This window comes from Pteropus alecto, unplaced genomic scaffold, assembly GCF_000325575.1.
Source record: "Pteropus alecto unplaced genomic scaffold, ASM32557v1 scaffold131, whole genome shotgun sequence".
In the NCBI taxonomy this organism is placed as follows: domain Eukaryota; kingdom Metazoa; phylum Chordata; class Mammalia; order Chiroptera; family Pteropodidae; genus Pteropus; species Pteropus alecto.
In genome coordinates this window covers 7,154,072-7,179,651 of record NW_006434709.1, presented here as the reverse complement: position 1 = coordinate 7,179,651, position 25,580 = coordinate 7,154,072, and the positions used below count along the sequence as shown (strand labels likewise).

Below are 25,580 nucleotides of genomic sequence, written 5' to 3'. Positions count from 1 at the left end.
TTAAATGATTGGCTCCCCATCCCTCTCTTAGAAGGACCATTTTTCATTACTTTTATCAATACTGAGCAACTAATTAAAACAAACTACAGAAATAACTGGGTGCTGAAACTATAACCACAATTATTTACAATTCTCATTTTCTGATTTTGCTTTTGGCAAAACATGATTGATCTCGTTGACTTAATAGAAATATTATAAATGTGAACTTACAAAAATATCTGTAAATAAAATATCACTTTTGTTTTATACATTGCAATAAAATGAAATTTTTAATTTGTAAAAAAGTTATTTGCTATTTAACCAAAAAAAATAAGTGAAAACATAACTATATCATGTACTGCCAAACAGAAATGGCAGAGGACAAAATCGTGGAGCATTTCTATAAACTTAAAATACACGAGGGATTCAAAAAACACTTATTTCCTTCCCCACTAAACAATAGCCTGATTTTTCTCTCTTCCCCTTAGCCTTCATCTCACCAACTTTCCCCTTGATTTTCCTGGTCCAGGCTATGGGAAGCTCTTGTTTTCAAGTCAGATATGTTGAAAGAAGAGCTGTGAGAGTCAAAGAAGGGCTAAAGGACAAAATAAAGCCAACAGATGAAGAATTTGGGATAAGAATGATCTGCCCCAGGGATTGACCAGAGAGATACATCTAGTTAAGATGATCATTATCAAGTTTACATAGGAGAGAGTGCAGTGTATATATTACACATAGGGAAAATAGAATACCAAAAACATTAGAAATGAGAATTGAAGGTTTCTCTTATTTCATGTTTTAACAAAACTTTAGTTTTATTCATATACTGTACTTTATTTGCAATATGCTAGTCATGAAGCTTAATTCCGGTTTTATTTCCTAAGGAGGTATGATATACTAGTTAGGAGCACAAGTCTAAAGTCAGAAATCCTGAGTTCAAATCTTGGCTCTGCCACTTATTAATCATGAAATCTTGGATAAATTATTTAACAACACCATACTTCACTTTCCTCATGGTAAAATGGAATAATAGCAACTACCCTATTGAGGTTGTTGTAAAGAATAAATGTGACAATACATGTAAAGAGCTTAATACAATGCCTGACACATAGTACTCAACATGTATTAGCTATTATAATTATTATTTACCAGAGTGTTTCAGCATTATTTCAGTACTTTTACAGGCTACTGATATTTTCTACTTACTATTTCAAAGTATCTTATGTTTGATATCTAATCATTTAAATACATTTGTAATTCTTCTTTGAAATCTGGATTCAGCTTTATGCCAGCATATTAAAAACAGCTAACCTCATATTTAACAATACCTCTGCATTAGTTTTTATTGATTTCTCAATGTATAGGATAACAATATACATTCTTAATGTTCAGTCTATTGGGAGTTAATATTGTAATACTTAATGTAAAATGCAGGAAACTTGCAATTCCCCTTCCTCAATATTATGCTATACACATAGCATGTATTACATTCACGTATGCACTTCACAATATAATGTTATATTTTTACCTTAAATAGAAATATATATTTTAAAGAAATTGAGAGAAATAAATATATTTGCCCATATATTTTCCATTTCTGGTGCTCTTCATTCTTCAGAAGATCCAAGTTTCAATCTGATATAATTTCCCTTCAGCCTGAAGAACTAATTCCCTTTAACATTTCTTGCAGTTCCGCTGGCAACAAAATCTCATTTTCATTTATGCAATTTTATTCTCTCTTTCCAAGTGTTGACTCCCCTTCAATTTCTTCCGGTTAATGGTCACTCTCCAGTGCCTTCAGAGAGTTGTGAGGTTTTTGTATTTTGTCCAGAATTTGTAATGGTTTTCTGCAGGATTAGTTCAACACAAGCTACTCCACTATTACTAGAAGCAGCTAATATTTTAAGATGCCAGGAAAGTTTTAAATATTCAAAGGATATTCTTGGACACATGACCACAAGGTAAAAGATGGATTATAATATTTCAAAATGATATATTCATGTTATCACTATTATTCCATAAATTGATTCATGTAGTCTATTAGGTTATAATTCAACTTAAATTATATCAGCCTTGTTTTTATTTTTCCCACAAACAATATATATACTTTACTTTGTCCCATGTAAGTAAACGTGATAATGATCATATGCCTAGTACATAACCATGTACTTGGCTGTTTCTTCTACTAGAGTTTTTTGTTTGTTTGTTTAATAAACAATAGAAACCAACTCCAGTTAACTTTAACAGAAAATAAAGTCATTGCATTAAAATCAAGTAGGCCACTGAATCGATGAAAGCCTAGAGAATTAGGCTCCAGAGGAAACTAAAGGAGGTAAGGTATGATGAGAATTCTAAGCCATATACTCAGATCTCATAGCCCTTAAAACACATTGAATACTCATGCCAACTGTCCACTCTTATGGGAAACTCTCAACTCCACAGCTGCATCATCTAATCTAAGTAATTTAACATCATCACTCTTAAGTGTTAGTGTCTTGTACAGGACTGTCTGGCTCACAGTCTAACTGCCAGGGGTAGATAGTAGAGCCTACCTCACCACATTTAACAGTCCCTCAAAATAAGAAGGGAATGCATCTGTAAGTTAATTCTAATATATTACTATTTATTATAAAATAAAGAGCATAAATGACTGACAAGGGAGCAAACATCAGAGTAAAATCATACAATTGAGGATTTCTAAAAGTAACATGTCATGCTTGTTTCTTTCATAGTTCAGTGCTTCAAATTATTTTGGAGTTAAAGTTATACCCAACTTAAAATCAGATATATAAAGCTCTCATTTATTAAATAAAGCAAGGAGGAATTAATTCCTTTAAAAGAGGATTCTTGCATTTCGAAAGCATTCATTGCTGCATTCTTTCAAATAACTCCATTACAATTAAAATAAGATTAGAATTTCGTTAACCAATGTCACCACAAAGAAAATAATAAATTTAAAAAATAAATAAAATAAGATTAGATTAAAAACCTATTTTCTTCTACTTTCTGAACTAGAACACAGATTTTGACCATTCAACTTTTGCATTTACACCCAGAGCATCATATTATTGATTTCAGATTCACACATTTTGGGGTGTCTGCCTTCAAAGAATTTACTTGACTAAACTGAAATAATTGCGCAGACATGAAACAATTTCTCTCTGGTAACTACTAAAATCAGGCTAATATAAAGTACCAGAGAGGGAACCAGTATTGAACAGGGAAAAAAAATTGTGAAAGACTGAAATTTAATGGGTGTTTTGGCTAGCTTGGCCCATTGTCTGTCATTGACGAGGCTTTTTTTATAACTCTATAGGGAGAGAAGTTAATTTGTAGAAAATTGATAACAAAACAAATGATACACCTGTCTACAGATATGTAAATCGGTCCTGATTATTGTTCATTTCAGCATTCTTTATTTGAAATATAAATATGTGATACTTCAAACCAGTAACAATATCATAATATCATTAATTAATGAGTTAAATAAAATCTTGACTTGTGTTCAATTTACATTTGTATAAAAGTCATGATTATATTCTCTTTTAAAATGTATCTTTTAACAAAAATGGTCTGTTTAGTAGAGGGCTAAAATGAAAAGATAAACATACACAACTGCCACAAATGATTCTATAATACAACCTTAAAAAATAAGGCAAAGGAGAGCTGCTTAGAAGATAACTGCTAGAACTAAATAGACTAAAGATCATTGATAAAATAACTATTTCTCTATATTATATGATAGAAATAGCCTAAAAAAGCATTGGCCTCTACTATAGACACTATGTCTGTCTCTCTCCGCACATGCACACACACATATACTATGTAGTATACTGTACTCTATATATCTTATGCAGTACACAGTATATATAAACATATTACTATACGTATATAGCACGCAGTATGCAAAATGTATACATATGTATATGTACATATATATGCTATAGACACTATAAAAATGAGAACCATCCTACTATTAAATGGATAATCATTCCCACCACACAGAATAAGAATCCAGAAAATAACTATGAATCCTAGACTCCTGCATTTCACCTAGTTGTTTACTACAATGAGGAACTTAACAATTTGGCATCAAGAGTTTATTTTTTTATAGGTGTACAGTTAAGAAATTTTATTTTTCAATTAGACATTGGTTAAATATCTACCTCTAGTTAATAGCTTTCTCATAATCAATTTACAATAATAATAAAATCAGATTTTCACAGCCAGAAAACACCATGTTATTTTTAAAGCCTTCACTATGAGGTAGTTTCACAATTCAGTTTCAAACATTTCTAAAGTAATTTCAAATAATAGTAACCAAAATGCTTTTTAAAATTCCTTGGTAATAAGTTCTATTTGGTATGGTAACAGTTCACTTTAGATGCATATTTCAAACTGTTATATATAATCCTACTTAAAGAGTAATTTCCAAAGTGATATTTCCTGAAGTCAAAAGCCAGACTTCATGTCTCTAGAATAATCTTGCCTTGTAGTAGTTTTAACTTCAGTAAGTCTACATGACCCTTGCAAAGTAGTTCTGGCTGGCCTGGGCTTGTTGTAAATAGTTGGTTGAGTCAGACAGCTTTTTAAATGTCAACATACTTAACAATTCACATGATGTACAAGGAAAGTATTGTATTATAAAATACAGATGCGTTTCCTCTTGTGAAATAAAGTTAATCATTTAGGAAAGTCTACTTAAAGGAAATGGGATAGTTTTATGTTTTCTAAAAAAAAACTGAGAGAGTATCTCATCTCATTTTTCCCTCCCCTGATCCCATTCCGAACATGCCCTCGAGATCAAATGTTTTATGTATGACAGAAAAAGAAACACCATTAAACAATGCAAACCTGCAAAATCTAATAGTCACATAAGCCTGTGAAATTTCAAAAAACTGTTCTATATTTTTAATATTGAAAATAATCAAATAACTTTATGTTAAATACAAACTTTCAAAGCTCCTTAGTATATCCCCTCTAAAATTTTAAACAAATATACTTGATATGAAAAATAGCATTTTATCCAAATATCAAATATACTGAGTATTTGAACAGCAAACACAAACAGACCTAATCCCAATTACAGACTATGTTGTGAAATGTTAATGTATTTAAATTTTTTAATTATACATGGAATTAACTGAAATATTGCACTTTAAACAATTAGTTATTAATATTTCAGTCATGTCAAATAACGAGAACACATGAACAAATGATATTCAATGCAGAAAATTTTCAAAGGCAAATTATAAGTTGTGAGAAGTCTAGTTTGGCTTCTGGAAAATGTTAACTGCTAGTCTACACAGATATTCACAGAAATTTTGAATAGCTCTTTTAAGGAAAATACTAAATGATGATGCTGTAAACACATAAAAGTTTAAGAAAATATACTGAGTAATATTTACACCTCTTAATCAGGCCATATTAATATGGCAGACTTAATTAACAGTCATGGTTTCACAGAATTTTTAGTGAATACAAGGTATTAAATAATTGAAAATCCTTGCCCTAGTTTTACATTGATTTTCAGCATCATCATTATTTAAAATTATCGCAATATTAACAGTCTCAAAATAACACAGGAAGTAAATCACTTAGCTTACATTGCCTACAGAGTAGGGCTTGGTTCTGGAAGGATGAAGAACCAGGATGCAGATATACATTGCCAACTATATCCTCAGTTGCCACTTAGAGAAATTGCCCTCTCCACCAACTCTACTAGAAGGAGAGCTAGCCACAGAATATTCCAATGAAAAGGAGTAATATGTGTTCTGAAAATTATGATTCCAGCTGCTCTTCCATATACCTGAGTGAGCTGAGAATGAGCACCTGACATAGTTTAGAGATTGGTAAGCAAACTATGAGGGGCTTGGTAGAAGCTCTGCCCAAATAACAATGGTGACAACCTCCCAGGCCGGCCTACCTATATCTATCTGTCTGTCTATTCTCTTTCTATTCTCTCACTCTCTGTGCTCTCTCTTTCTCTCTCCCCCTCCATCCCTCCATCTCTCCAGAACTATAGTAGCTACACCAAACAGTTAAGAATAGGAAGAAAACAAAGATTTAAAAGGAAGTCAGGTTATTAGTAGATCTGTGAACTCCTAAGGCTAGATGGACAGTTAGTTAACCAAGAACCCATAACTTTCTGAGACTCTAGAATGGCCTATTAGTCCTATTCTCCATGAAGCTCACATAATTGTTCTATTTATTCTTTTCATGGGAAAGGAGAGTGGGATTGGAATCTCAGTTTGGCTTTTTCCTGGGTTTCCCTGAGGTCTTGCCAAGTGGCTGAAATTTGTCTTTTTATTAATCTGTGTATCCTTACAGTATAGCTTCTCATTACAAAGTATCTGAGGTGATCTCTGTTCCTAAAAAAAATAAGAGTGCTAACTAAAATAATTTGTTTTTATTTTAGCTCATTTCCTCTCATTATGCCAAATTAGAAAAAAGTTATTATCATTTACTTAAAGAAAACCCTTAATTCACTAATGTAATCCACTGAATAACATAAGAAACCACAAGTCTCTACTGCTTAGATAATCAGATAGAGTGATACTGTGATATAATAAGAAATATATATTTGGTCTTCCTCCCTGGTTTCTGACATAAGAACTTCTAAAACCCTTGGAGTTTCCTGAGTGGTAAGAGTGCCTTTGGTATACCAATGAGATGACTCTTCGCTGAGGTGCTCCGAAATAGCTTCAGGATGGGTGCTCATCTCCAGAAAGACCAAAGCATGAAGAGGGTTGAAACTTTCAGCTCCACCCCAGGATCTCCAGGGAAGAAAGAGAAGCTGGAGATTGAGTTAACATTAGCCAGTGATTTAATCAACCAGTCTATATAATGAAGCCTCCATAACAACTCCTAAACTACAGAGTTCGGAAAACTTCCAGGTTTTTGAACACATCAAGGTGTTGGGAGGGTGACACACCCAAAGAAAACATGAAAGTTCCATACCCCTTCCTTCATACCTTTTCCTATGCATCTCTTCCATTTGGCTGTTCCTGGATTGTATCTTTTATAATAAATCAGTGACAGCAAATAAACTGTTTTCTTCAGTTCTGTCAGCCATCCTAGCAAATTACTGAACCTGAGTCAGGGTCACAGAAACCTCTACTTTATAGCCAGTTAGTCAGAAGTATGGGAGAAGAGGCCTGGGCTTATGAGGGCTCTGAAGTAGGGGCAGTCTTGTGGGAGTAAGCCCTTATCCTGCAGGGTCTTGCTAACTCTAGGTAGGGTCAGAATTGAACTGAATTATAGACACCAGTTGGTGTATGAAGAAAAGAGGATAATTTTTTGGTATAGAAAACCCACATATTTGGTGTCAGAAGTGTTGGTAGTAAGAAACAGTATGATAGATAGACAAATAGATGTAGATTAAGAATGGAAAACTTATAGTAGAACGCCATCTAATAAATATTGAAGAAATGACAGAGTTTGAAAAGCATTTTACAATCATAGTAATAACTAAATCAGGGAAACAGCATCAGTAACTACTAAAACTATAGGTTAAAATTTGATGGGAAACAAGATATTAATATACTCTCAAAGTATGTCTCCAATGATTACTTATTAATTACAAAGGGAAAATATGATAATTTTACAATGGAGAAATCTGGTGAACAATACAAATGATTGCAAGTAACTTCACAAATAAAACAAGCTGATGTAATGCCCAGATAAAGCCACATCTCTTACACAGTATTCCTACAAAAATACATAACCTGAATTCAATTAAGAGAAACTTCAAACGAACACAAATTGAGGGACGGTGTACAAAATAACTAGCCTATACACTTCAAAAATGCAATATCATAAAAGAGAGAGCTAATGAACTGTCCCAGACCACAGGAAATTAGAGATTCCTCATATTGGAGAAAAAAATGTTATAGGACATTGAGACAACTGGCAGAAAGTGAACATGAGAGTATATATATAAGAATATATATTTATATCATCCCAGTTCCTGATACAGGGCTCCTAAAACCCTTGTAAATAGGGGTGCTAGGAGAATCTTTTGTTCTAATATTTAGTCTTTGACCCTAGTTCTTGGCAAAGAGCTCCTAAAACTTATAATTTCCTAACAGGTAAGAGCACTAGGAACAAATCTTTTGTTTGAATATTTAGCCTCTGTCCCCAGTTTCTGATACAGGGCTCCTAAATCCCTTGGAATTGTCTAGGTGATATGAGTGTATTTTGTTCTAAATGAGAAAACTCTGGGTGGGCTCCTGTATGGTTTTTGAATGGGGGCTGGTCACCAGAAAGACCAAGCCATGATTAGAAGCTGGGAATTTTCATCTCTTCCTCCCATTCTCTATAGAGGGTAGAGAGACTGGAAATGGAGTTGGTAAACTGATCATGTCTACATGATGAAGACTCCATAAAAATGCCAATACTATGTGGTTCAAAGAGCTTCCAGGTTGCTGACCACATCCACGAACTGGGATGATGATGTATCCCAATTCCACAGAGACAGAAGCTCCTGTGCTGAAGAACCTCCCAGACTTCACCCTATGTATCATTTATTTGGCTGTCCATATTTATCATATCCTTTATTATATAATAAACTAATACACAGAAGTAGGCGATTCCCTGAGTTCTGTGAGCTGTTCTAGCAAATAACTGAATCCAAGGAGGAGGTCATGGGAACTTCCTATTTGTAGCCAAGTGGGACAGAAGTTATGGGTAACCTAAGGACCTAACTCTTGCTTCTGGTATTGAACTAGGAGGCAGACTCATGGGACTAAGCCCTAAAGTTGTGTGATCTGATGTTATCTCCAGGTGGATAGTGTCAGAAGTAAACTGTAAGACACTCAGCTGATGTTGCAGAATTGCTTGGTATGGGCAAGAATTCCCACCATTTGATGACTAGAAATGTCACAAGTGAAGTGCTCTGTATAAGTAGTAAAGGAGAAATACAAGAAAGACTCTGAGTTTTCCCTTCAAAATAGTATGCATAGTATGCATTGATATTACATTTCTGGATTTTATAATTGTATGATGGTTATTGGTAAAAATGTCCTTGTTCTTGGAAAATATTCACTAAAGAATATAGGGGTATAAAACAGCATGATGTCTTCAACTTATTCTCAAATGGTTCAGAAAAAAATAGCATTTAGAGGGGGAGTAGAGAGAAAGAGAAAGAGAACGTGTGTGATAAAGCAGGGATCCCCAACACCAGGCCAAGAACCGGCACTGGTACCAGAGTGGAGCCTGTTAGGAACCAGGCCTCACAGCAGGAGCTGAGTAGCAGGCAAGTGATTAAAGAAGCTTCATCTATATATGCAGCTGCTCCCCAGCACTAGCATCACCACCTCAGTTCCGCCTCAGATCATCAGGCATTAGATTCTCATAGGACTGCAAACTCTGTTATGAACTGCACATGTGAGCGATCTAGGTTGCACATGCCTTATGAGAATCTAATGCCTGATAACCTGAGGTGGAGCTGAGGCTGTGATGTTAGTACTGGGGAATGACTGCAAATACAGATTGACATTAGCACAGAGACCATAATAAATCAACTGCTTGTAGACTCATATCAAAATCCTACCAGTGAATGGCAAGTGATGATTAAGCTGCATCTGATGACAGGCTTTATAGTGGCAAGTGGGTTGATGCACTTCAATTGTACAGTTGCATCTGGTGCCAGGCTGTCAGAATCTGACATTTATTTCAGTCCGTGCATGGCCCCGCCATTATTTTATTTACCACATCTGTCCGCGCTGCATTCCCACACTGCACACTTCTCGGTCACAGTTTTGGTAAGCCCACAAGCTAACTCTAGCCAAAATGAGTAAAAAAACAAACGCCACTGGAGAGCTTATTTGAAAAGGGGGAAAGATCCAATGATAAGACAGCAGAAAACTCCAAGACTTCAACAGAAAGCATGCTGTATTTAAAAGTAAATGCCATGAGTCCTACTTAAATCATGGGTCCATTGCAAGGTGATTCACATTCTCCAAGACCACTTTGTGTAATATGTGGTGACCAGCTATCCAACGAAGCTATGAAATCTTCAAAACTGCTTCACCACATGGAAACCAAGCACCCTGCAATAAAGACAAGCCTTTAGAGTTTTTCAAAAGAAAGAAACATGAACATGAAGAACAGAAGCAATTATTGAAGACTACCACTTCATCAAGTGTCTGCACTGAGAGCGTCATCCTTAGTGGCTAACTGCATTGCTAAAGCTAAGAAGCCCTTTACTATTGTGAAAAGTTGATCCTGCCTGCTGCTAAGGACATGTGTTGTGAACATTTAAGAAAGGCTATAGTTCAAATGGTGGCACATGTTCCTCTGTCTACCACCATAACTAGATGAACTGATAAAACAGCAGAGGATACTGAGGCACAATTATTAGAGAGGATTAATGAGTCACTGTGGTATACAATCCAGGGTGACCAGTCTACTGATATTGACAACAAGGCAACAATGCTTGCTTCTAGGCAATATCTTTTTCAGGAGGATGTGCATGAGGATATGTTATATGTGCTTTTGCTGCCAACCAACACCATAGCTGCAGAACTATTCAAGTCTGTGAATGTACATATCAGGAAACTGAATTGGTCATTTTGTGTCGGTATACGCATGGACAGAGCAGCTGCTGTGACCGGATGACTTTCTGGTTTCACTACTCAGGTCAAAGAAGTTGCTTTGAATGAGAGTCTACACACTATGTCATCCACGGAGAAATGCTGGCTAGCTGAAATCACCTGAACTTAACATTTTCCAGGATGTGATTAAAATGATCAACTACATTAAAGTACGTGCCCTTAACTCACATCTCTTTGCTCAGCTCTGTGAGGAGATGGACACAGAGCACACGTCTTCTTTCATACATAGAAGTGAGATGGCTTTCTAAAGGTAGATCACTGGCCACAGGTTTGGGGTTATGAGAGCCACTCCAGAGATTTTAGAAAAAGAGTCACCACTAGTAGCACATTTCAGTGACACAGAATGGGCTGCAAAACTTGCACTTGTGTGAAATATTCAACCTGCTTAACCAACTCAATCTGTCACTTCAGGGGAGAACAACGACTATGTTCAAGTCAGGAGATAAAGTGGCTGCATTCAAAGCCAAACTGGAATTACGGAGGCAATGAGTGAACATGGGATTTTTGACATGTTTCAAACATTAGCAGAGATTTTGAAAGAGAATGAGCCAGGGCCTTCTTTCTCCCAGCTGGTACATGATCACCAATTGAACATTACTTCCCTACCACAAAAGACCCCCAAACTGGGAAGGAATGGTTCCACAATCTATTTGTGAATAAGTCAGGTGAAACATTTTTGTGTCAAAAGAGAATCAACTGCTTGAGATTGCAAATGACGGTGACCTTAAAAGTATGTTTGAGACAACTTCAAATCTCCACATGTTCTGGATTAAAATCAAGGCAGAATATCCTGAGATTGCCACAAAAGCACTGAAAAGCCTGCTTCCATTTTCAACATCCTAGCTTTGTGAGGTAGAGTTTTCTGCAGTGAAAGCAACCAAACCAAGATTACAGAGTAGACTGGACGTAAGCAACACACTTCGGGTGTCACTGTCTCCCATTACCCACAGATGGGACCAACTAGTTGCAGGAAAACAAGCTCTGGGCTCCTAATGATTCTTCATTATGGTGAGTTATATAATTATTTCATTATGTATTACAATGTAATAATAATAGAAATAAAGTATACAGTAAAGGTAATGCGCTTGAATCATCCTGAAACCATTCCTCCCACCTCCTGGTCCATGGAAAAACTGTCTTCCATGAAACCAGTCCCTGGTGCCAAAAAGTTTGGGGACTGCTAAAGCAACTGTAACAGAATGATAATTGGTAAATCTGGGTGAGAGGACTTAGAGAAGAACTTTGTATTATTCTTATAATTCTTCAGTACATTTAAAAAATAGCTGAACTCGCAAAAAGAGGAGGAGTTCCTGTTTACCAAAAGAAAGTAAGGATTAAAAACAGGACTAGTAGGCATATGAAGCTATGTTAGGAGAGAAAAGGTGTGGTGCAGGATGAGGGACACCAGGAGGAGCCCAGGAAATAACCTGGGTTGAGGAGAAAACATTATAAGATTGGAGAAGACAAGGTGGTTAGAATTCTCTGGAGAGAAGAGAGCCACACACAGAGAGAACTCCAGAGACCTTCATAGGGTCCCCCTTGAGAATCCAACTGAGTACTAACAGTACCTGCATATGAGGAAATTTCATAAGGCCAGAGAAAGAAAGACCAGAAACACTTAAGAGATCAGTGCTTGGCCCGCATATGGGTCACAGAAAAATTTTGTGATTCACAGTAATTGGGTAGAAAATCTGGATAAGTCTTGCCTCAGGAGTGGGGAATTATTGGCCCTAGACTGAGCACTACTTAGATACTACCTAGTAAATCTTAAAAGCAAGTCTTGAAAGTCTCAAACTATTTTCAGGTAACTTAACTGCATCTCAGACTAAGTTTAAAACTTTTTATAGAAAAATAAAAATATCCAACACCCAGAAAGATAATATTTACAGTGTCTGGTATTCAATAAAAAATTACCAAATATCCAACAAAACATAAAATTATAATCAATAAGGGAAAAAGGTCAAAACCAACCCAGCTCTGACAAAAATATTAAGATATTATAATTAAAAGACTAGAACATTAAAACAATTATAATGTATTATATATTCAAAAAATTTAGTAGATATGAAAGATATAAAAAGACCCAGATAAAGCTTCTAGAGATGAAACCTGTAATACATGAGATGAAAAATACAATGGATGAAATTAACAGATTAGCTGTTAGACATAGCAATTAAACTTCGCAACATAAAAACTGGAAAGAAAAAATAATTTAAATAATGAACAGAGAGCATCATTGAAACATGAAAAAAACTACAGCAAGGCATATCATAATCAAATTACTTAAAACCAGTGATAAAAAAGGCACTTAAGTACAAAAGACAACAGCAGGAGACATCGCAAACAAAGCAAATAAAAAGATAGTAGACCATCATCTTTAAAGTACTGAAAGAAAAAACTGTCAGCCCAGTGAAGACGTCTTTCAAAATCAAAGTTAAAAGACTTTTCAGGCATACAAAGCTGAGAAAATATTTCACCATCCATTTCACATTATAATATTTTAGGCAGAAGGAAAATAAATCACCATATTAGAAATGTGGATCTACACAATGAAAGTATTGACAAGGAAAACTATATAAGTATTAGATATTTTTCTCATTATTTACATCTCTTTAAAAGATAACTGTTTAAACAAAAATAATAACAATGTAGTATGCGGCTTATAACATGTGGAAGTAAAATCTAAGACAACCAGAGAGGCAGAAAAAATGGCGTAGATTCATCCCTCTTGCAACCAAATCAAAGTTGTGACAGAAACATGGAACAAACAGCAAGCGAAGTCACCTGGGATCTATATGAACAGGAGCACTTCAACTAGAGAGAGAAGAAAGAAATCACCCTGCAATGGCATAAAGTAGGAGATGGCAAAGACGCAAGGCTGCCTGGTCTCAAGCGGCTGAGTGGGACAGAGGCTATGGCAGCAGCAGCCAGCAGCTGCAGATGCCTTTTAAAAAAACCGTGTCCACGAGGGGACTTTTGTGGTGATGGACACTGTCGCTCTGAGCACCAGCACCAGGTCAGCTGCACAGGGAAGGAAAAGGGCATCAGGAACTTACAGGGGGACACTGAGTTGTTGGAGTGAGGGCCAGCAGCAAGGCTATCTCCCAGCCAGAAGTGCGAGCGGTATCCTCTGTTGAACCCTCCCCACTCCCAGTGTGCAGACTCAGCACCACTATAGCTGAGATGTCATCAAACTGAATAACAGAAGTTGTTCTGCCCAGAGGATTCCCTTAAACTCCACCTCCTCCAACTTACGACCCCACCCAAGCCACATGTAGTTCTGTTCTCGGAGTGCCCCTTGCTGAGAAGTGCCAAGACTCACACTGGTGACAGCTGGCCTCGGTTTCTAGTGTGGCCTCTTAAGGCAACTAGAAGCACAACATCTGCGGATTGCTCGCTGAATCTTAACAGGTGGCCCCAGAGGGGCACAGGCTGGGGCTAAACTTGGCCTGCAGCCGAACTCCTCTTAGGACTGTGCCACTGGACACCTACTTCACAAATCCACACTAATAAGACCAGGAGACTTAGGAGCTTTACTTAGAACATAGAAATAGACACAGAAAGGCAGCCAATATGGGAAGACAAAGAAGCAGAAACCATATGAGAAAACACAACAGAGATCCAAGAATAATGGAGTCAAGCAATCTAACAGAGGCAGAGTTCAAAACACTGGTTAGAAAGATGCTCAATGAACTTACCGGCAGTGTAGATGAACTCAGTGAGAACTTTAACAAATAGATAAAAAAAAAATACAAATTGAAATGGAAATAAAAAGGAACCAGTCAGAAATGAAGAACACATTATCTGAGATGAAGAGTATATTAGAGGGAATAAACAATGGATAAAGAAGAGGATTGAACCACTGATACATAGGTTGGGGAAGCCAAGGACACTCAATTAAAATGGCAAGAAAAAAGAAGCAAGACTATAATAATAATTTAAGGAACATATGGGACACTATTAAATGTATAAGTATCTGTGTCATAGGGGTACCTGAAGGAAAACAAGAAGCTGAAGAGCTATCTGAAGAAATAATGATGGAAAACTTCCCTAATCAGGTGAAGGAAAGAGACATACAACCCCAGGAAGCTCAGAGAGTCCCAAAAAAGATGAACCCAAAGAGGCCCACACCAAGACACATTATAATTAAAATGCCAAAGCTTAAATACAGAGAGAAAATCTTAAAAGCAGCAAGAGAAAAGCAGTTAGTTACCTACCAGGGTGCACTCATAAGACTGGTAGCTGATTTCTCAAAAGAAACTATGCAGGACAGAAGGGCTTGGCACAAAATATTCAACGTGATGAAAACTCAGGATTTACAACCAAGAATACTTCATCCGGCAAAGCTATCATTTAGAGTTGAAGGACAGATAAAAAGCTTCCCAGACAAAAATCAACTAAAGGAATTCAACACCAAACCAGTATCACAGGAAATGTTGGAGGGACTTCTTTAAGAAGAAAAAACATGCATCAAAAATATGAATAAAGAATGGCAATAACTACATTCCTATCAACAAGTACTTCAAATAGAAAAGAATTAAGAGCTCCAATCAAAAGATAGAGTGGCGGAATGGATAAGAAAACAAGACTCCCACATATGCTGCCTACTAAAGACTCACTTAAGATTAAAAGACACACACAGACTAAAAGGAAGGGGATGGAAAAAGATATTGCCTTGATGGACCTAGATGATATTGTGCTGAATAAGTCAGATAAAGACAAATGTCACACAATTCACATATATGTGGAATCTAAAGAACAAAATAAACAATAAAAACAGAAATAAATATTCTCATAGAGAATATTTTGAGAGCTACTAGACGGGAGGGAGGTTGGGGAGATGGTGAAAAAGGACAAAGAGATTAAGAAGTACAAATGGATAGTTACAAAATAGACATGGAGCTATAAAGTGTGCATAAGGAAAACAGTTAATAATATTTTAATAAATATGTAAAGGGGAAGTGTGTACTACATTTAGTAGGGTGATCACTTTGTGAGTTATATAGATCTTTAATCCCTATGCTGTACAACCGAAACTAATATATTATTGTATGCCAACTATAATTTTAAAAATACTCACTGAATTGTACAATGTAAATATGAGCAACTGTCTATTATATTTCAATAAAGCCAGAAAAAAAATTGTGTTAAGAACACTTAATACGATTTTTACTCTCTTAATGAAACTTTAAGTGGCCAATATAGTATAATTGAATATAGGCACAATGTTGTATAGAATTCTATAAATATTCATCTTGCATAACTGAAGCTTTATACCAGTTGAACAACAATTTTCTGTTTTTCTCTCCCTCCAACTCTGGCAACCAACATTCTGCTTTCTGTTTTTATGAGTTTGACTATTTTAAATACCTCATATAAGTGGAATCATGTGATATTTGTTTTTCTGTGATTGGCTTATTTCACTCACATAATATAAAGTCCTTCAGGATCATCTATGTTGTCATATACAGCAGGATTTCCTCTTTTTTAAAGGCTACATAATATTGCATTGTTTGTTTATACTACAATTGTTTATCCATTCATGTGTCAATGAACATTTAGGCTATTTCTATATCTTGGCTATTGTGAATAATCCTGCAATAAATTGTGGTGCATATAAAAAATATATATATGACAACGATAACACAATGGTTCGGAAAAGAGAAGTGGAAATAAGTTATTGAAAGTTCTTACACTATAAGTGATACAATATCACTTGAAGGTAGACGTGGCAAAAGGATGTATGGTATAAATCCTAAAGCAGTTATGAAAATAACAAAACTGTTACCGCTAATAAGCCAACAATGATAAAATGGAATCGAAAGAGGGAACAAAGAACAGATAAGACAAACAGAAAACAAATAGCGAGATGACAAATTTAAACCTAACCTTGAAAACTTGAATGGGATTTGCAAATATGAAAATCCTTCTGTTAGGGTAGAAGATTTATGAGACTTTTATTCTTTTTCAAAGTTGCTGTTCCATAATAAAAGAAAAAGCTCTAAGCCACTATATATGTTTTTTATAAAACATACAAACGAGGTTGATCAGATTATGTATATATTTTAAATACGTAATAAATGCATATTAAAATACATAAATGAATAAAAAAAATACCCATGTACCCATAACATCTTATGAAAAAGCAGATTACTAATACTTTGAAGACTCCAGTATACCCTCTTCTCCTCTCCACCCCAGAGGTTGACAGAATGGATAAAAACACACAGCCCAACTATATGCTGTCTTCAAGAGACTCACTTGAGATCAAAAGACAGTTGAAAGTGAAAGGATAGAAAAAAGATATTCCATGCAAATAGTAACCAAAAGAGAAGAGGGGTCGCTATACTAATATCAGACAAACCAGATTTTAAATCAAAAAAGGTTATAGGACACAAGGAAGGACATTATATGTCAACACAGCAAAAACATAACAATTATATTAACCCACTTAATCACAGACTGTAAAAATATATGAAGCAAAAACTGATAGATCTGAAGAGAGAAATAGACAGTTATACAATATGATTGGAGACTTCAATACCCCTCTGAAAATAATGGATAGAACAATAGAAACCTAAATATAAGACCTAAAACAATAAAACTCATAGGAGAAAACCTTCATGACTTTGAATTTGGCAATGACTTCTTGGATATATACCAAAGGCATGGGTAAAAAAAAAAAAAGTGGACAAATTAGACTTCATAAATATGTTTAAATCTTGTACAGACCACATCAGAGCACCATCCAATCACCTCAACAGCACATGCAAAGGGCAGACTGGGCAGGCACCAGAGCCCTACCCAAAGTGAATCCTATTCCATAGGGTCAGCCCCTGAACAACAGTTTCTCCTCTATAGTCACAGTTAGTCCTCACAACCAATCAGCCTGAGGGTCAATCCCTCCCACTGACATGCAAATGACAAGCAAGGTCCAAATACAAAAGGAGGGCACATACAACCCACACTAGGGGCACACCCGGAGCACCCAGCTCAGGTGATCAGGGAGTCTAAACCACTGGGCTCCACAGGACACCTACTATATAAGGCCACTCTGCTAAGGCCGGAAGACACAGCAGCCCTACCTAATACATAGAAACAAACACAGGGAGGCAGTCAAACTGGGGAGACAAAGAAACATGTCCCAAATAGAACAAATTCCAGAAAAAGAACAAAATGGAGACTAGCAATCTATCAGATTCAGAGTTTAAAACACTGGTTATAAGGATGCTCAGTGATCAGTAAGAAGGTCAACAAAGAGATAGGAAACATTAAAATGGAAATAGAAAACAAAAAATAGTCAGAAATGAACAGCTGAAATAAAGAATACATTACATGGAATCAACAGTAGATAACATGAAGCAGAGATTCAAATCAGTGATTTAGAAGATAAGGTAAAAGAAAACAACCAATCAGAACATCAAAAAGAAAAAATAAATCAAAAATAATGAGGATCGTTTAAGGGGCCTCTGGGACAACATCAAGTGTACCAACGTTGGCATTATAGGGGTACCAGAAGAAGAGAGAGAGCAAGGAATTGAAAATCTATTTAAAGAAAAGATGATGGAAAACTTCTCTAACCTGGTTAAGGAAATAGACATACAAGCCCAGGAAGTACAAAGAGTCCCAAACATGATGAACCGAAAGAGGTCCATACCAAGACATATCGTAATTAAAATGCTGAATTAAAGACAAAAAGAGAATCTTAAAAGCAGCAAGAGAAAAAGCAGCTAGTTACCTATAAGACACACACACACACACACAGAGACTGAAAAGTAAAGGGATGAAAAGATAATTCCTGAAAAAGGAAACAAAAAAACAGATGGGGTAGCAATACTTATACCAGACAAAACAGATTTTAAAATAAAGGCTATAATAATTAACAAGAAATTGAACTTCTGGGTATTTATCCAAAGAAACCCAAAACACTACTTTGAAGGAACTAGGGCATATGTTCATTAAAGCATCATTTACAATAGCTAAAATATAGAGGCAACCTGGGTGTCCACAAATGAATGAATGGATCAAGAAGAGGAGGTACATACATACAATGGAATATTACTCAACCATTAAAAAAAAATGCAATCTTGCCATCTACAACAACATAGATGGACCTAGAGGGTATTGTGCTGAGTAGAGTAAGTCAGACAAAGACAAATGCACAGCGGTTCCCAACCTTTTTGGCACCAAGGACTGGTGCTCCTATGAGAATCTAATGCCTGGTGATCTGAGGTGGAACTGAGATGGTGATGCTAGCGCTGGGGAGCGGCTGCAAATACAAATGAAGCTTTGCTGGCTCACCTGCTGCTCACCTCCTGCTGTGAAGCCCAGTTCCTAATAGACCACAGACTGGTACCGGTAATTTGCCATATAATATCACTTCTATGTGGAATCTAAAGAACAAAATAAATGAACAAAGAAAATAGAAACAAACTCATAAATATAGAGAATATTTTGATGGTTGCCAGATAAAGGAGGTTGAGAGATGGGTAAAAAAGGGAAGAAATTAAGAAGTACAAATCAGTAGTTACATAATAGTCAAGGAGATATAAAGTATAGCATAATGAATACAGTCGATAATATTGTAATAACTATGTATGATGTCAGATGGGTACTAGATTTATCAGGGTGATCACTTTGTAAGTGATCTTAGTACGTGATCACTTAGTAATCACTATGTTGTACAGCTAAAACTAATATAATATTGTATGTTAACTGTAATCGAAGTATAAAAAATTATTTAAAAAAACAAGCAACCCGATCCAAAAATGGGCAAAGGACTTTAATGGACATTTCTCCAAAAAAAGATATATGAATGGCCAATAAGCACATGGAAAGATGTTCACATTCACTAATCATTACGGAAATGCCAATCAAAACTACAATGAAATGCAGCTTATCTCCATGAGGATGGCTACTATAAAAAAAAAAAAAAAAAAGGAAAAAATACAACAGAAATTACAAGTGTTGGCAAGGATATGGAGAAATCAGAACTCTTGTACTATGTTGGTGGGAATATAAAATGGTGCAACCACTAATGGAAAGGAGAATGGCAATACCTCAAAAAATTAAAAATAGAATTATATGTTCCACTTCTAGGTATACACCTAAAACAACTGAAAGCAGGATCTTGAAGTATTTGTACACCTATGTTCATAGCAGCATTATTCACAATACCTAAAATTTGGAAGCAAACCCAGGGTCCATAAACTGATGAATGAATAAGCAAAGTGTAGCATAAAAATACAATGCAACATTATTCAGTTTTTAAAAGAAAAGTAAATTCTGCAATGTTACAACATAGATGAAACTTGAGGATATGCTGAATGAAAGAAAGCAGTCACAAAAAGACAAATCCTATATGATTCCATTTATATGACGTACTAGAGTAGTCGAAATCATAAAGACAGACATTGTGATGGTGGTTGCCAAAGGCTGAGGGGAGGGGAGAATGCAGATTTTATTTAATAAGTATAGAATTTCAGTTTTATAAGATGAAAAGTAATATGAGAATAGATGGTGATGGCTGCACAACAATTTGAAGGTATTTAATACCACTGAACTGTATACTTATGGTTTAGATAGTAAATTTTATGTTATGTATATTTCATCACAGTAAAAAAAGTTATAATAATTTGGTCTCTAATTTGTTGCACAAGTTTTAATCTTGCTTTTTAATGACTATTTTTATTACGCTATTACCTAACATGGCTCTTTATTAATTACCTGGATGTTAAGTAAAACACATTTTTAAATGTGGAGGTACTTAAACTAACAGTAAAGTTATGTTTAGATTACTCTGGTTTTTTTGCTAGTTTCAATGAAAGGGAATCAGTTTACAACAAAATTGTTATATAAAAGAATTTTGAAGTTTAATTGTATTTCGTTAAAGAAAACATCAAGATAACTGATTTTTAACTAGATGTATACAAATTTTATATACACTACAGATAAAATTAATGAGGTTAATTTCATACTGTAAACCTATGAAATTATGAAGCTCCAAAATACGTAAAGTATCAAAAGCCGACATTCGATTTTAAGCATTTGAAACCTAATGTTCCTTTAATAGCTCTGTTGGATGTTGCTAAAATGGTATTTCAAATATTTTCTGTAATTTAAATATCACCTAAATAATGCTGAGCTTGGGAAAAAATGTTAAGAACATCTCCAAATCTAGCATAACAGTTTAATGCTCTATTGTTTGCTACCTTAACAAATGCTTACAATGCATTCAGAAACGAGAGATTCACACTCAAAATAAAATTGTAATGACATATTGTGCTACTTGACATTAGTTATTACCAGAGATGGTTCTCCAAGAAGACAGAGAAGACAACCTGTTATTATAATTGAAAATGTGCTGATATGCCCTCCCCCCAAAATCCACTCTTGCAATGTATATTACCTATGAAAGGTAATTTATAATCAGTGCTGACTTTCATTAATCTAATTTACAAAGGAGAACTAACTATAAAAAGAACAAGGTCCTACACTACCAGACTGATTGTGTGTTTCGATTGGGAGGGGAGATGTGGGCATACATGTTTGTAGCCTTCTTGGAGTATGGCAATGTCCTGTCCCAAAGGACTGCAGTGAGAATTCTGGTTATGAAAACTCTCCATTGGAAAATTCACTGTTATCGAGGACAGAAATCATGAGATTTTAAAAACAATAACAAGGGGGAAAAAAACAAAAAAACTTTTTCTCTAGTAGAATTCATTTGGCAGAATTGTGGGAGGAATTTTTGATCCAGGCTTAGAGTAGAAGGTAAGACATTGAGAAGCTAGGTTTTGAGAATGAATACCTATTCTATGAGAGAAAGATCAACCTGTTTTGCTCTTCAGAGGGAGAGGCAGGAGAGAGAACCAGAAGGAGCATGCTGCATGTTACAGTCATGAAAGTCACCTAGGCACTCTATGCACAATTTTTATTAAGGAATTTAATGCAAGCCACAGGTTTTTTTTTTTTTAGCAAATTATGTAATGAAATATTTATTCCAATTATGTTCAATCTTGACCTTAGAAAATGTTTATTTTCTACTTTCTATTAACAAAATGTAAAATTATATACTAGTCACCAGATCAACTCATTTTTAATTCACTTTCTTCTTTCATTAAATACACAGGCAAAGTTTGATTGTGAGGTTTAATAAGTCTAACAAAATTAATGTATTTATGTCTAACTTGCAGCTCAATAACCATTGAGTTTGCTAACCATTTACTGAAGGAATGCCATACCTTTATCACAGTTTTCACTTTATAAATCAGTTATTTTAGATCTACTTTATATCACTTTATTATAAAGCAATGAGAAATAGCGTATCATGAGCCTAGTAAATTATTTTAAACATTAATATTTTATTATCTCTGCATCATTTTATTGTTTTAATCTCTTTCAAATGTGCTCCATAATTTATTTCTCAGAGATTTTATAATCATCCTCAAAATGACTATTAATGCATTAATTTTAAAATGTTCAATTATTTTTTAATTGAAGAAATTATTTAAATTTTCTTTTTTTCCCTTGTCTACCTCCCCGTCCCCTGTCTTCCCACCCTCTGGCAACCACTAGTCCACTGTCCATGTCCGTGAGTCTCTGTTTGTTTGTCCTGTTCATTTGCTGCTTTTAGGTTTATATCCTACATAAAAGTGATATCATGTGATTTTCAACTTTTTCTATCTGGCTTATTTCACTCAGTATGATTATTTTAAGGTCCATCCATGTTATTGTAAATGGCAGTATTTCATCTCTTCTTATGGCTGAGTAATATTCCATTGTATATATATACCATAGCTTCTTTAGCCAATCATCATAAGACACTTCGGTTGCTTCCATGTCCTGGCCACTGTGAATAATGCTGCTATGAACATCAGTGTGCAAATATCTTCAGATAGGAGTTTTCAAGTCTTTAGGATAAATACCCAATAGAGGGATTAATGGATCAAATGGTAGATCAATTCGTTTTTTGAGAAACCTCCATACTGTTTTCCATAGTGGCTGTACCAATTTGCAGTCCCACCAGCAGTGTATAAGGGTTCCTATTTCTCCGCATTATTTTTTCTGAAAGTAACTGCATCTTACTTGATTGTTTGTCTTCACCAATTAGGTTACATGGTAATATTTTATCCAAAATTGGCAATTCAATGAGCAAATTAGCCACCTCAAGGTTTAACAAAAACATATTTAAAGCATATGATCAGATAAAAGCACTTAATTAAAAATATTGTTTTGGGAAGGGAATACTGAAATATTTCAATTCTTCCTAATATTTTCACAGCACACTGAATTAATTACAGTAACGAAATGAAAGAGAAACTGTTTAATTTTAGGCAAATTTTAGTAAAGCTGTGAATGACTAATGGATAATAAATCCTTTTGTAAGTAAATGGTCTTCAATTCTTTGCTTTCAACTTAATTGGAGAATAGCCTAAATGAGCTACCGGTTAACACATCATTGAAAATTTCTGATAATAGACCACCATGTGCTTTTGTTTTGCAAATGACATGGAAGGAATTCAAAGAGCTCTCATCTTATTTATGTGAATAAGGTTTCTAGGCACTAACATCTATATCTCTGGACAAAAGAATATATTTGAAATTGAATCCAGTCTCATTCTAACTATAAGAAATATTCATCCACAGACATATGAACTAATCAAGGGAGAAAAAGTCCCATCCATTAAAAGATATACTGCCATTAAAATTTTACTTTTAATTTTTAATAATAATCTAAATTTGTAACATTCATTTTGATGAATTGTATACCATTAAGAATTGTAATAATAAAAAGTTCATTGTACTTACAGCCATAAGAGACAGATTTAAAAAACAAAAATTAGTTTCAATTTATAGTCATCTTTTGTGATAGAGGTATAATGATAGTGTGATCATAAAAGGACTTTTAAGCATTAAAATATATTAAAAATTATGTCAGGGAAGTATGTCAGAAGTTTGAAATTAAGGGTGTATAGAAACTTCAACTTCTTAATGTCCAAGAAGAGATGTGTCTATTTTTTAAATGGATGATCACAGGAGGATATTTAGATTCCGTTGTGTATTTTTTGAAGAATATAAGTTTTGTCTAAAATTTTAATATAATACATTGAAATCATAACCTTTATAACTGTATAAACATGACACATTTTATATGTTAATTTTTAAATGTGTGAAGGGTTATGTAGTTTTAAAAAAATGGTTAAGATCTTAGTTTCCTAGATGGCAAGAAGAGCTCGAACAAATCAACACCTTTGAAACTAAGCTTCCTAAACTGTAAAATGAAAATATTCATTCTACTTCAAGATTAGATTATATATATGTAATATTATACATATATTCAATATGTATTTACCATATACTGTATGTTCATTATACACATTTATACTTTTTGTAAAATGTAAAACAATATGATTAAATTTATGAGGGCCTAGAAAAATAATATTTCCCTTAATTTTGAGTCCTTTTTATATAAACTAGAGAGATCAAAGAAGACATCACATGACAGGTCCCAGCTGTGAGTCATGAAAACTTGATTCATTTCCAGGAGCTATATTTAAAATTGAACATATAAACAACTAAATTCCCTATGTGTCACAATTCTTTCAAATTAAACTTAGCCAAATATGGGAGAGTACTGCAAAAACAGTGGAAACTGAAGCACTGAAACATTCAAGAAAAGAGCAAGGGACACGGATTTAGAAGCAATGCTATGGAGGGTCAGCCTTACCCAGTCAATTCCATCCTGTGGGGACCATTTGCAACTTATCTTTATAATAAGCATTTTGCAACATAAATTCTAAGGACTGTAGCAAGGTTATGAAACTGGTAAGAGTAATATATGCCCATTTTCTGGGCCTCCATCTACAGTTCTCAGTTCCATTTAAATGCAGCCAACTACTATATATTCCCCAAGCATACTAGATAATAAACACACCATATTAGAAAAGATAATTTTGCTAAGTATATATTTTATAATCTAAACTTGTTCTTAATTCTGCCTAAAAGTTAAGCCTGATAATTTAGCTAAATGATTTGGTAAACAAGTTAATAATAAGCTATTTACCAAAAAATTGATAATGTATAAATTTTTATTAAAGTATCAAATTACATCTGTAAAATTACTGATATACTCAGTATTTCACAACCTCTTCCAATCTTTTCCAATCCATATAATTTACATTTACAAAATTTTTGCTTAGTTTAAAAAGTTTGAAACTGATTAGGTTCAGTTAGCCAAGATTAGTCTTCCAGCTTCCACAATGGCAATTTTAAAGGCATTTTGCTTATATCTATTGTGAGGAAAATATTATGTTGTATTCTATGAGACATATGTAAATATATAAGACATTGTCTCTGAATTCAAGGAAATTATCAGTCTAATAACTGATACAGAAAAGTTGAAAGCATTGTACAGTGACCACCACCTAAATTCTATAATTAACAATTTACTATATAATATTTCCTATTACTCTATTTACATTTTAATTTTTTATGGACATAACTATTCATTCCTCTATACATCCATTAATCTATCCATCTTATAGTTTTAATGCATTTCAAAGAAAGTTGCAGGCATAATTACTTAAGCATATCGTATATCATTAACTAGAGTTTAATAATTTTTACAGATTTTAGATAAAATTTATAAATATGGAATGCACAAATCTTAAGTTGTTTTTTTTTTTTAAAAACAAATGCTTACTTATACTTCTGTAACCCAAATCTCTATCAAGACACAGGATATTACTGCTGCCCAAAAAGTTCCCTCATGCCAATTTCTATTTCTAGTCAATCTCCACCACATTTCCATCTCTAAACGGAACTCCTATTGGTGATTTATTTTCCTACCAGAGGTCAGTTTTGCAGACAATTTTTAAATCCAAAATTTAAAACAAAGAGTGATCATCAGGTTGAGGAATCAAAAAAGACTTCATGTGGATGGACAGATGTATAGATAAATGATAACATAAATAGAGCAAAATGCGG

General features: G+C 34.5%; 1 protein-coding gene across 9 annotated transcripts in view; it reads right to left on the bottom strand.

Annotated features, from left to right (window-relative positions):
- The window catches only part of WDPCP (WD repeat containing planar cell polarity effector), a 323,269-nt gene that overhangs the window by 293,633 nt on the left and 4,056 nt on the right, over nt 1-25,580 (bottom strand). Inside the window, exons 1-2 of one of the 9 annotated variants that reach the window (XM_025045102.1) lie at nt 18,897-18,915; nt 9,904-10,031 (exon numbers count right to left, since the gene is read on the bottom strand). The exons of 7 other annotated variants lie outside the window; for them this stretch is intronic. The gene's annotated coding sequence lies outside the window, so the exon portion shown is untranslated. Of the gene's footprint in view, nt 1-9,903; nt 10,032-18,896; nt 18,916-25,580 lie in introns of those variants that run through there. One more of the 9 variants, XM_015587591.2, reaches the window with a different exon arrangement.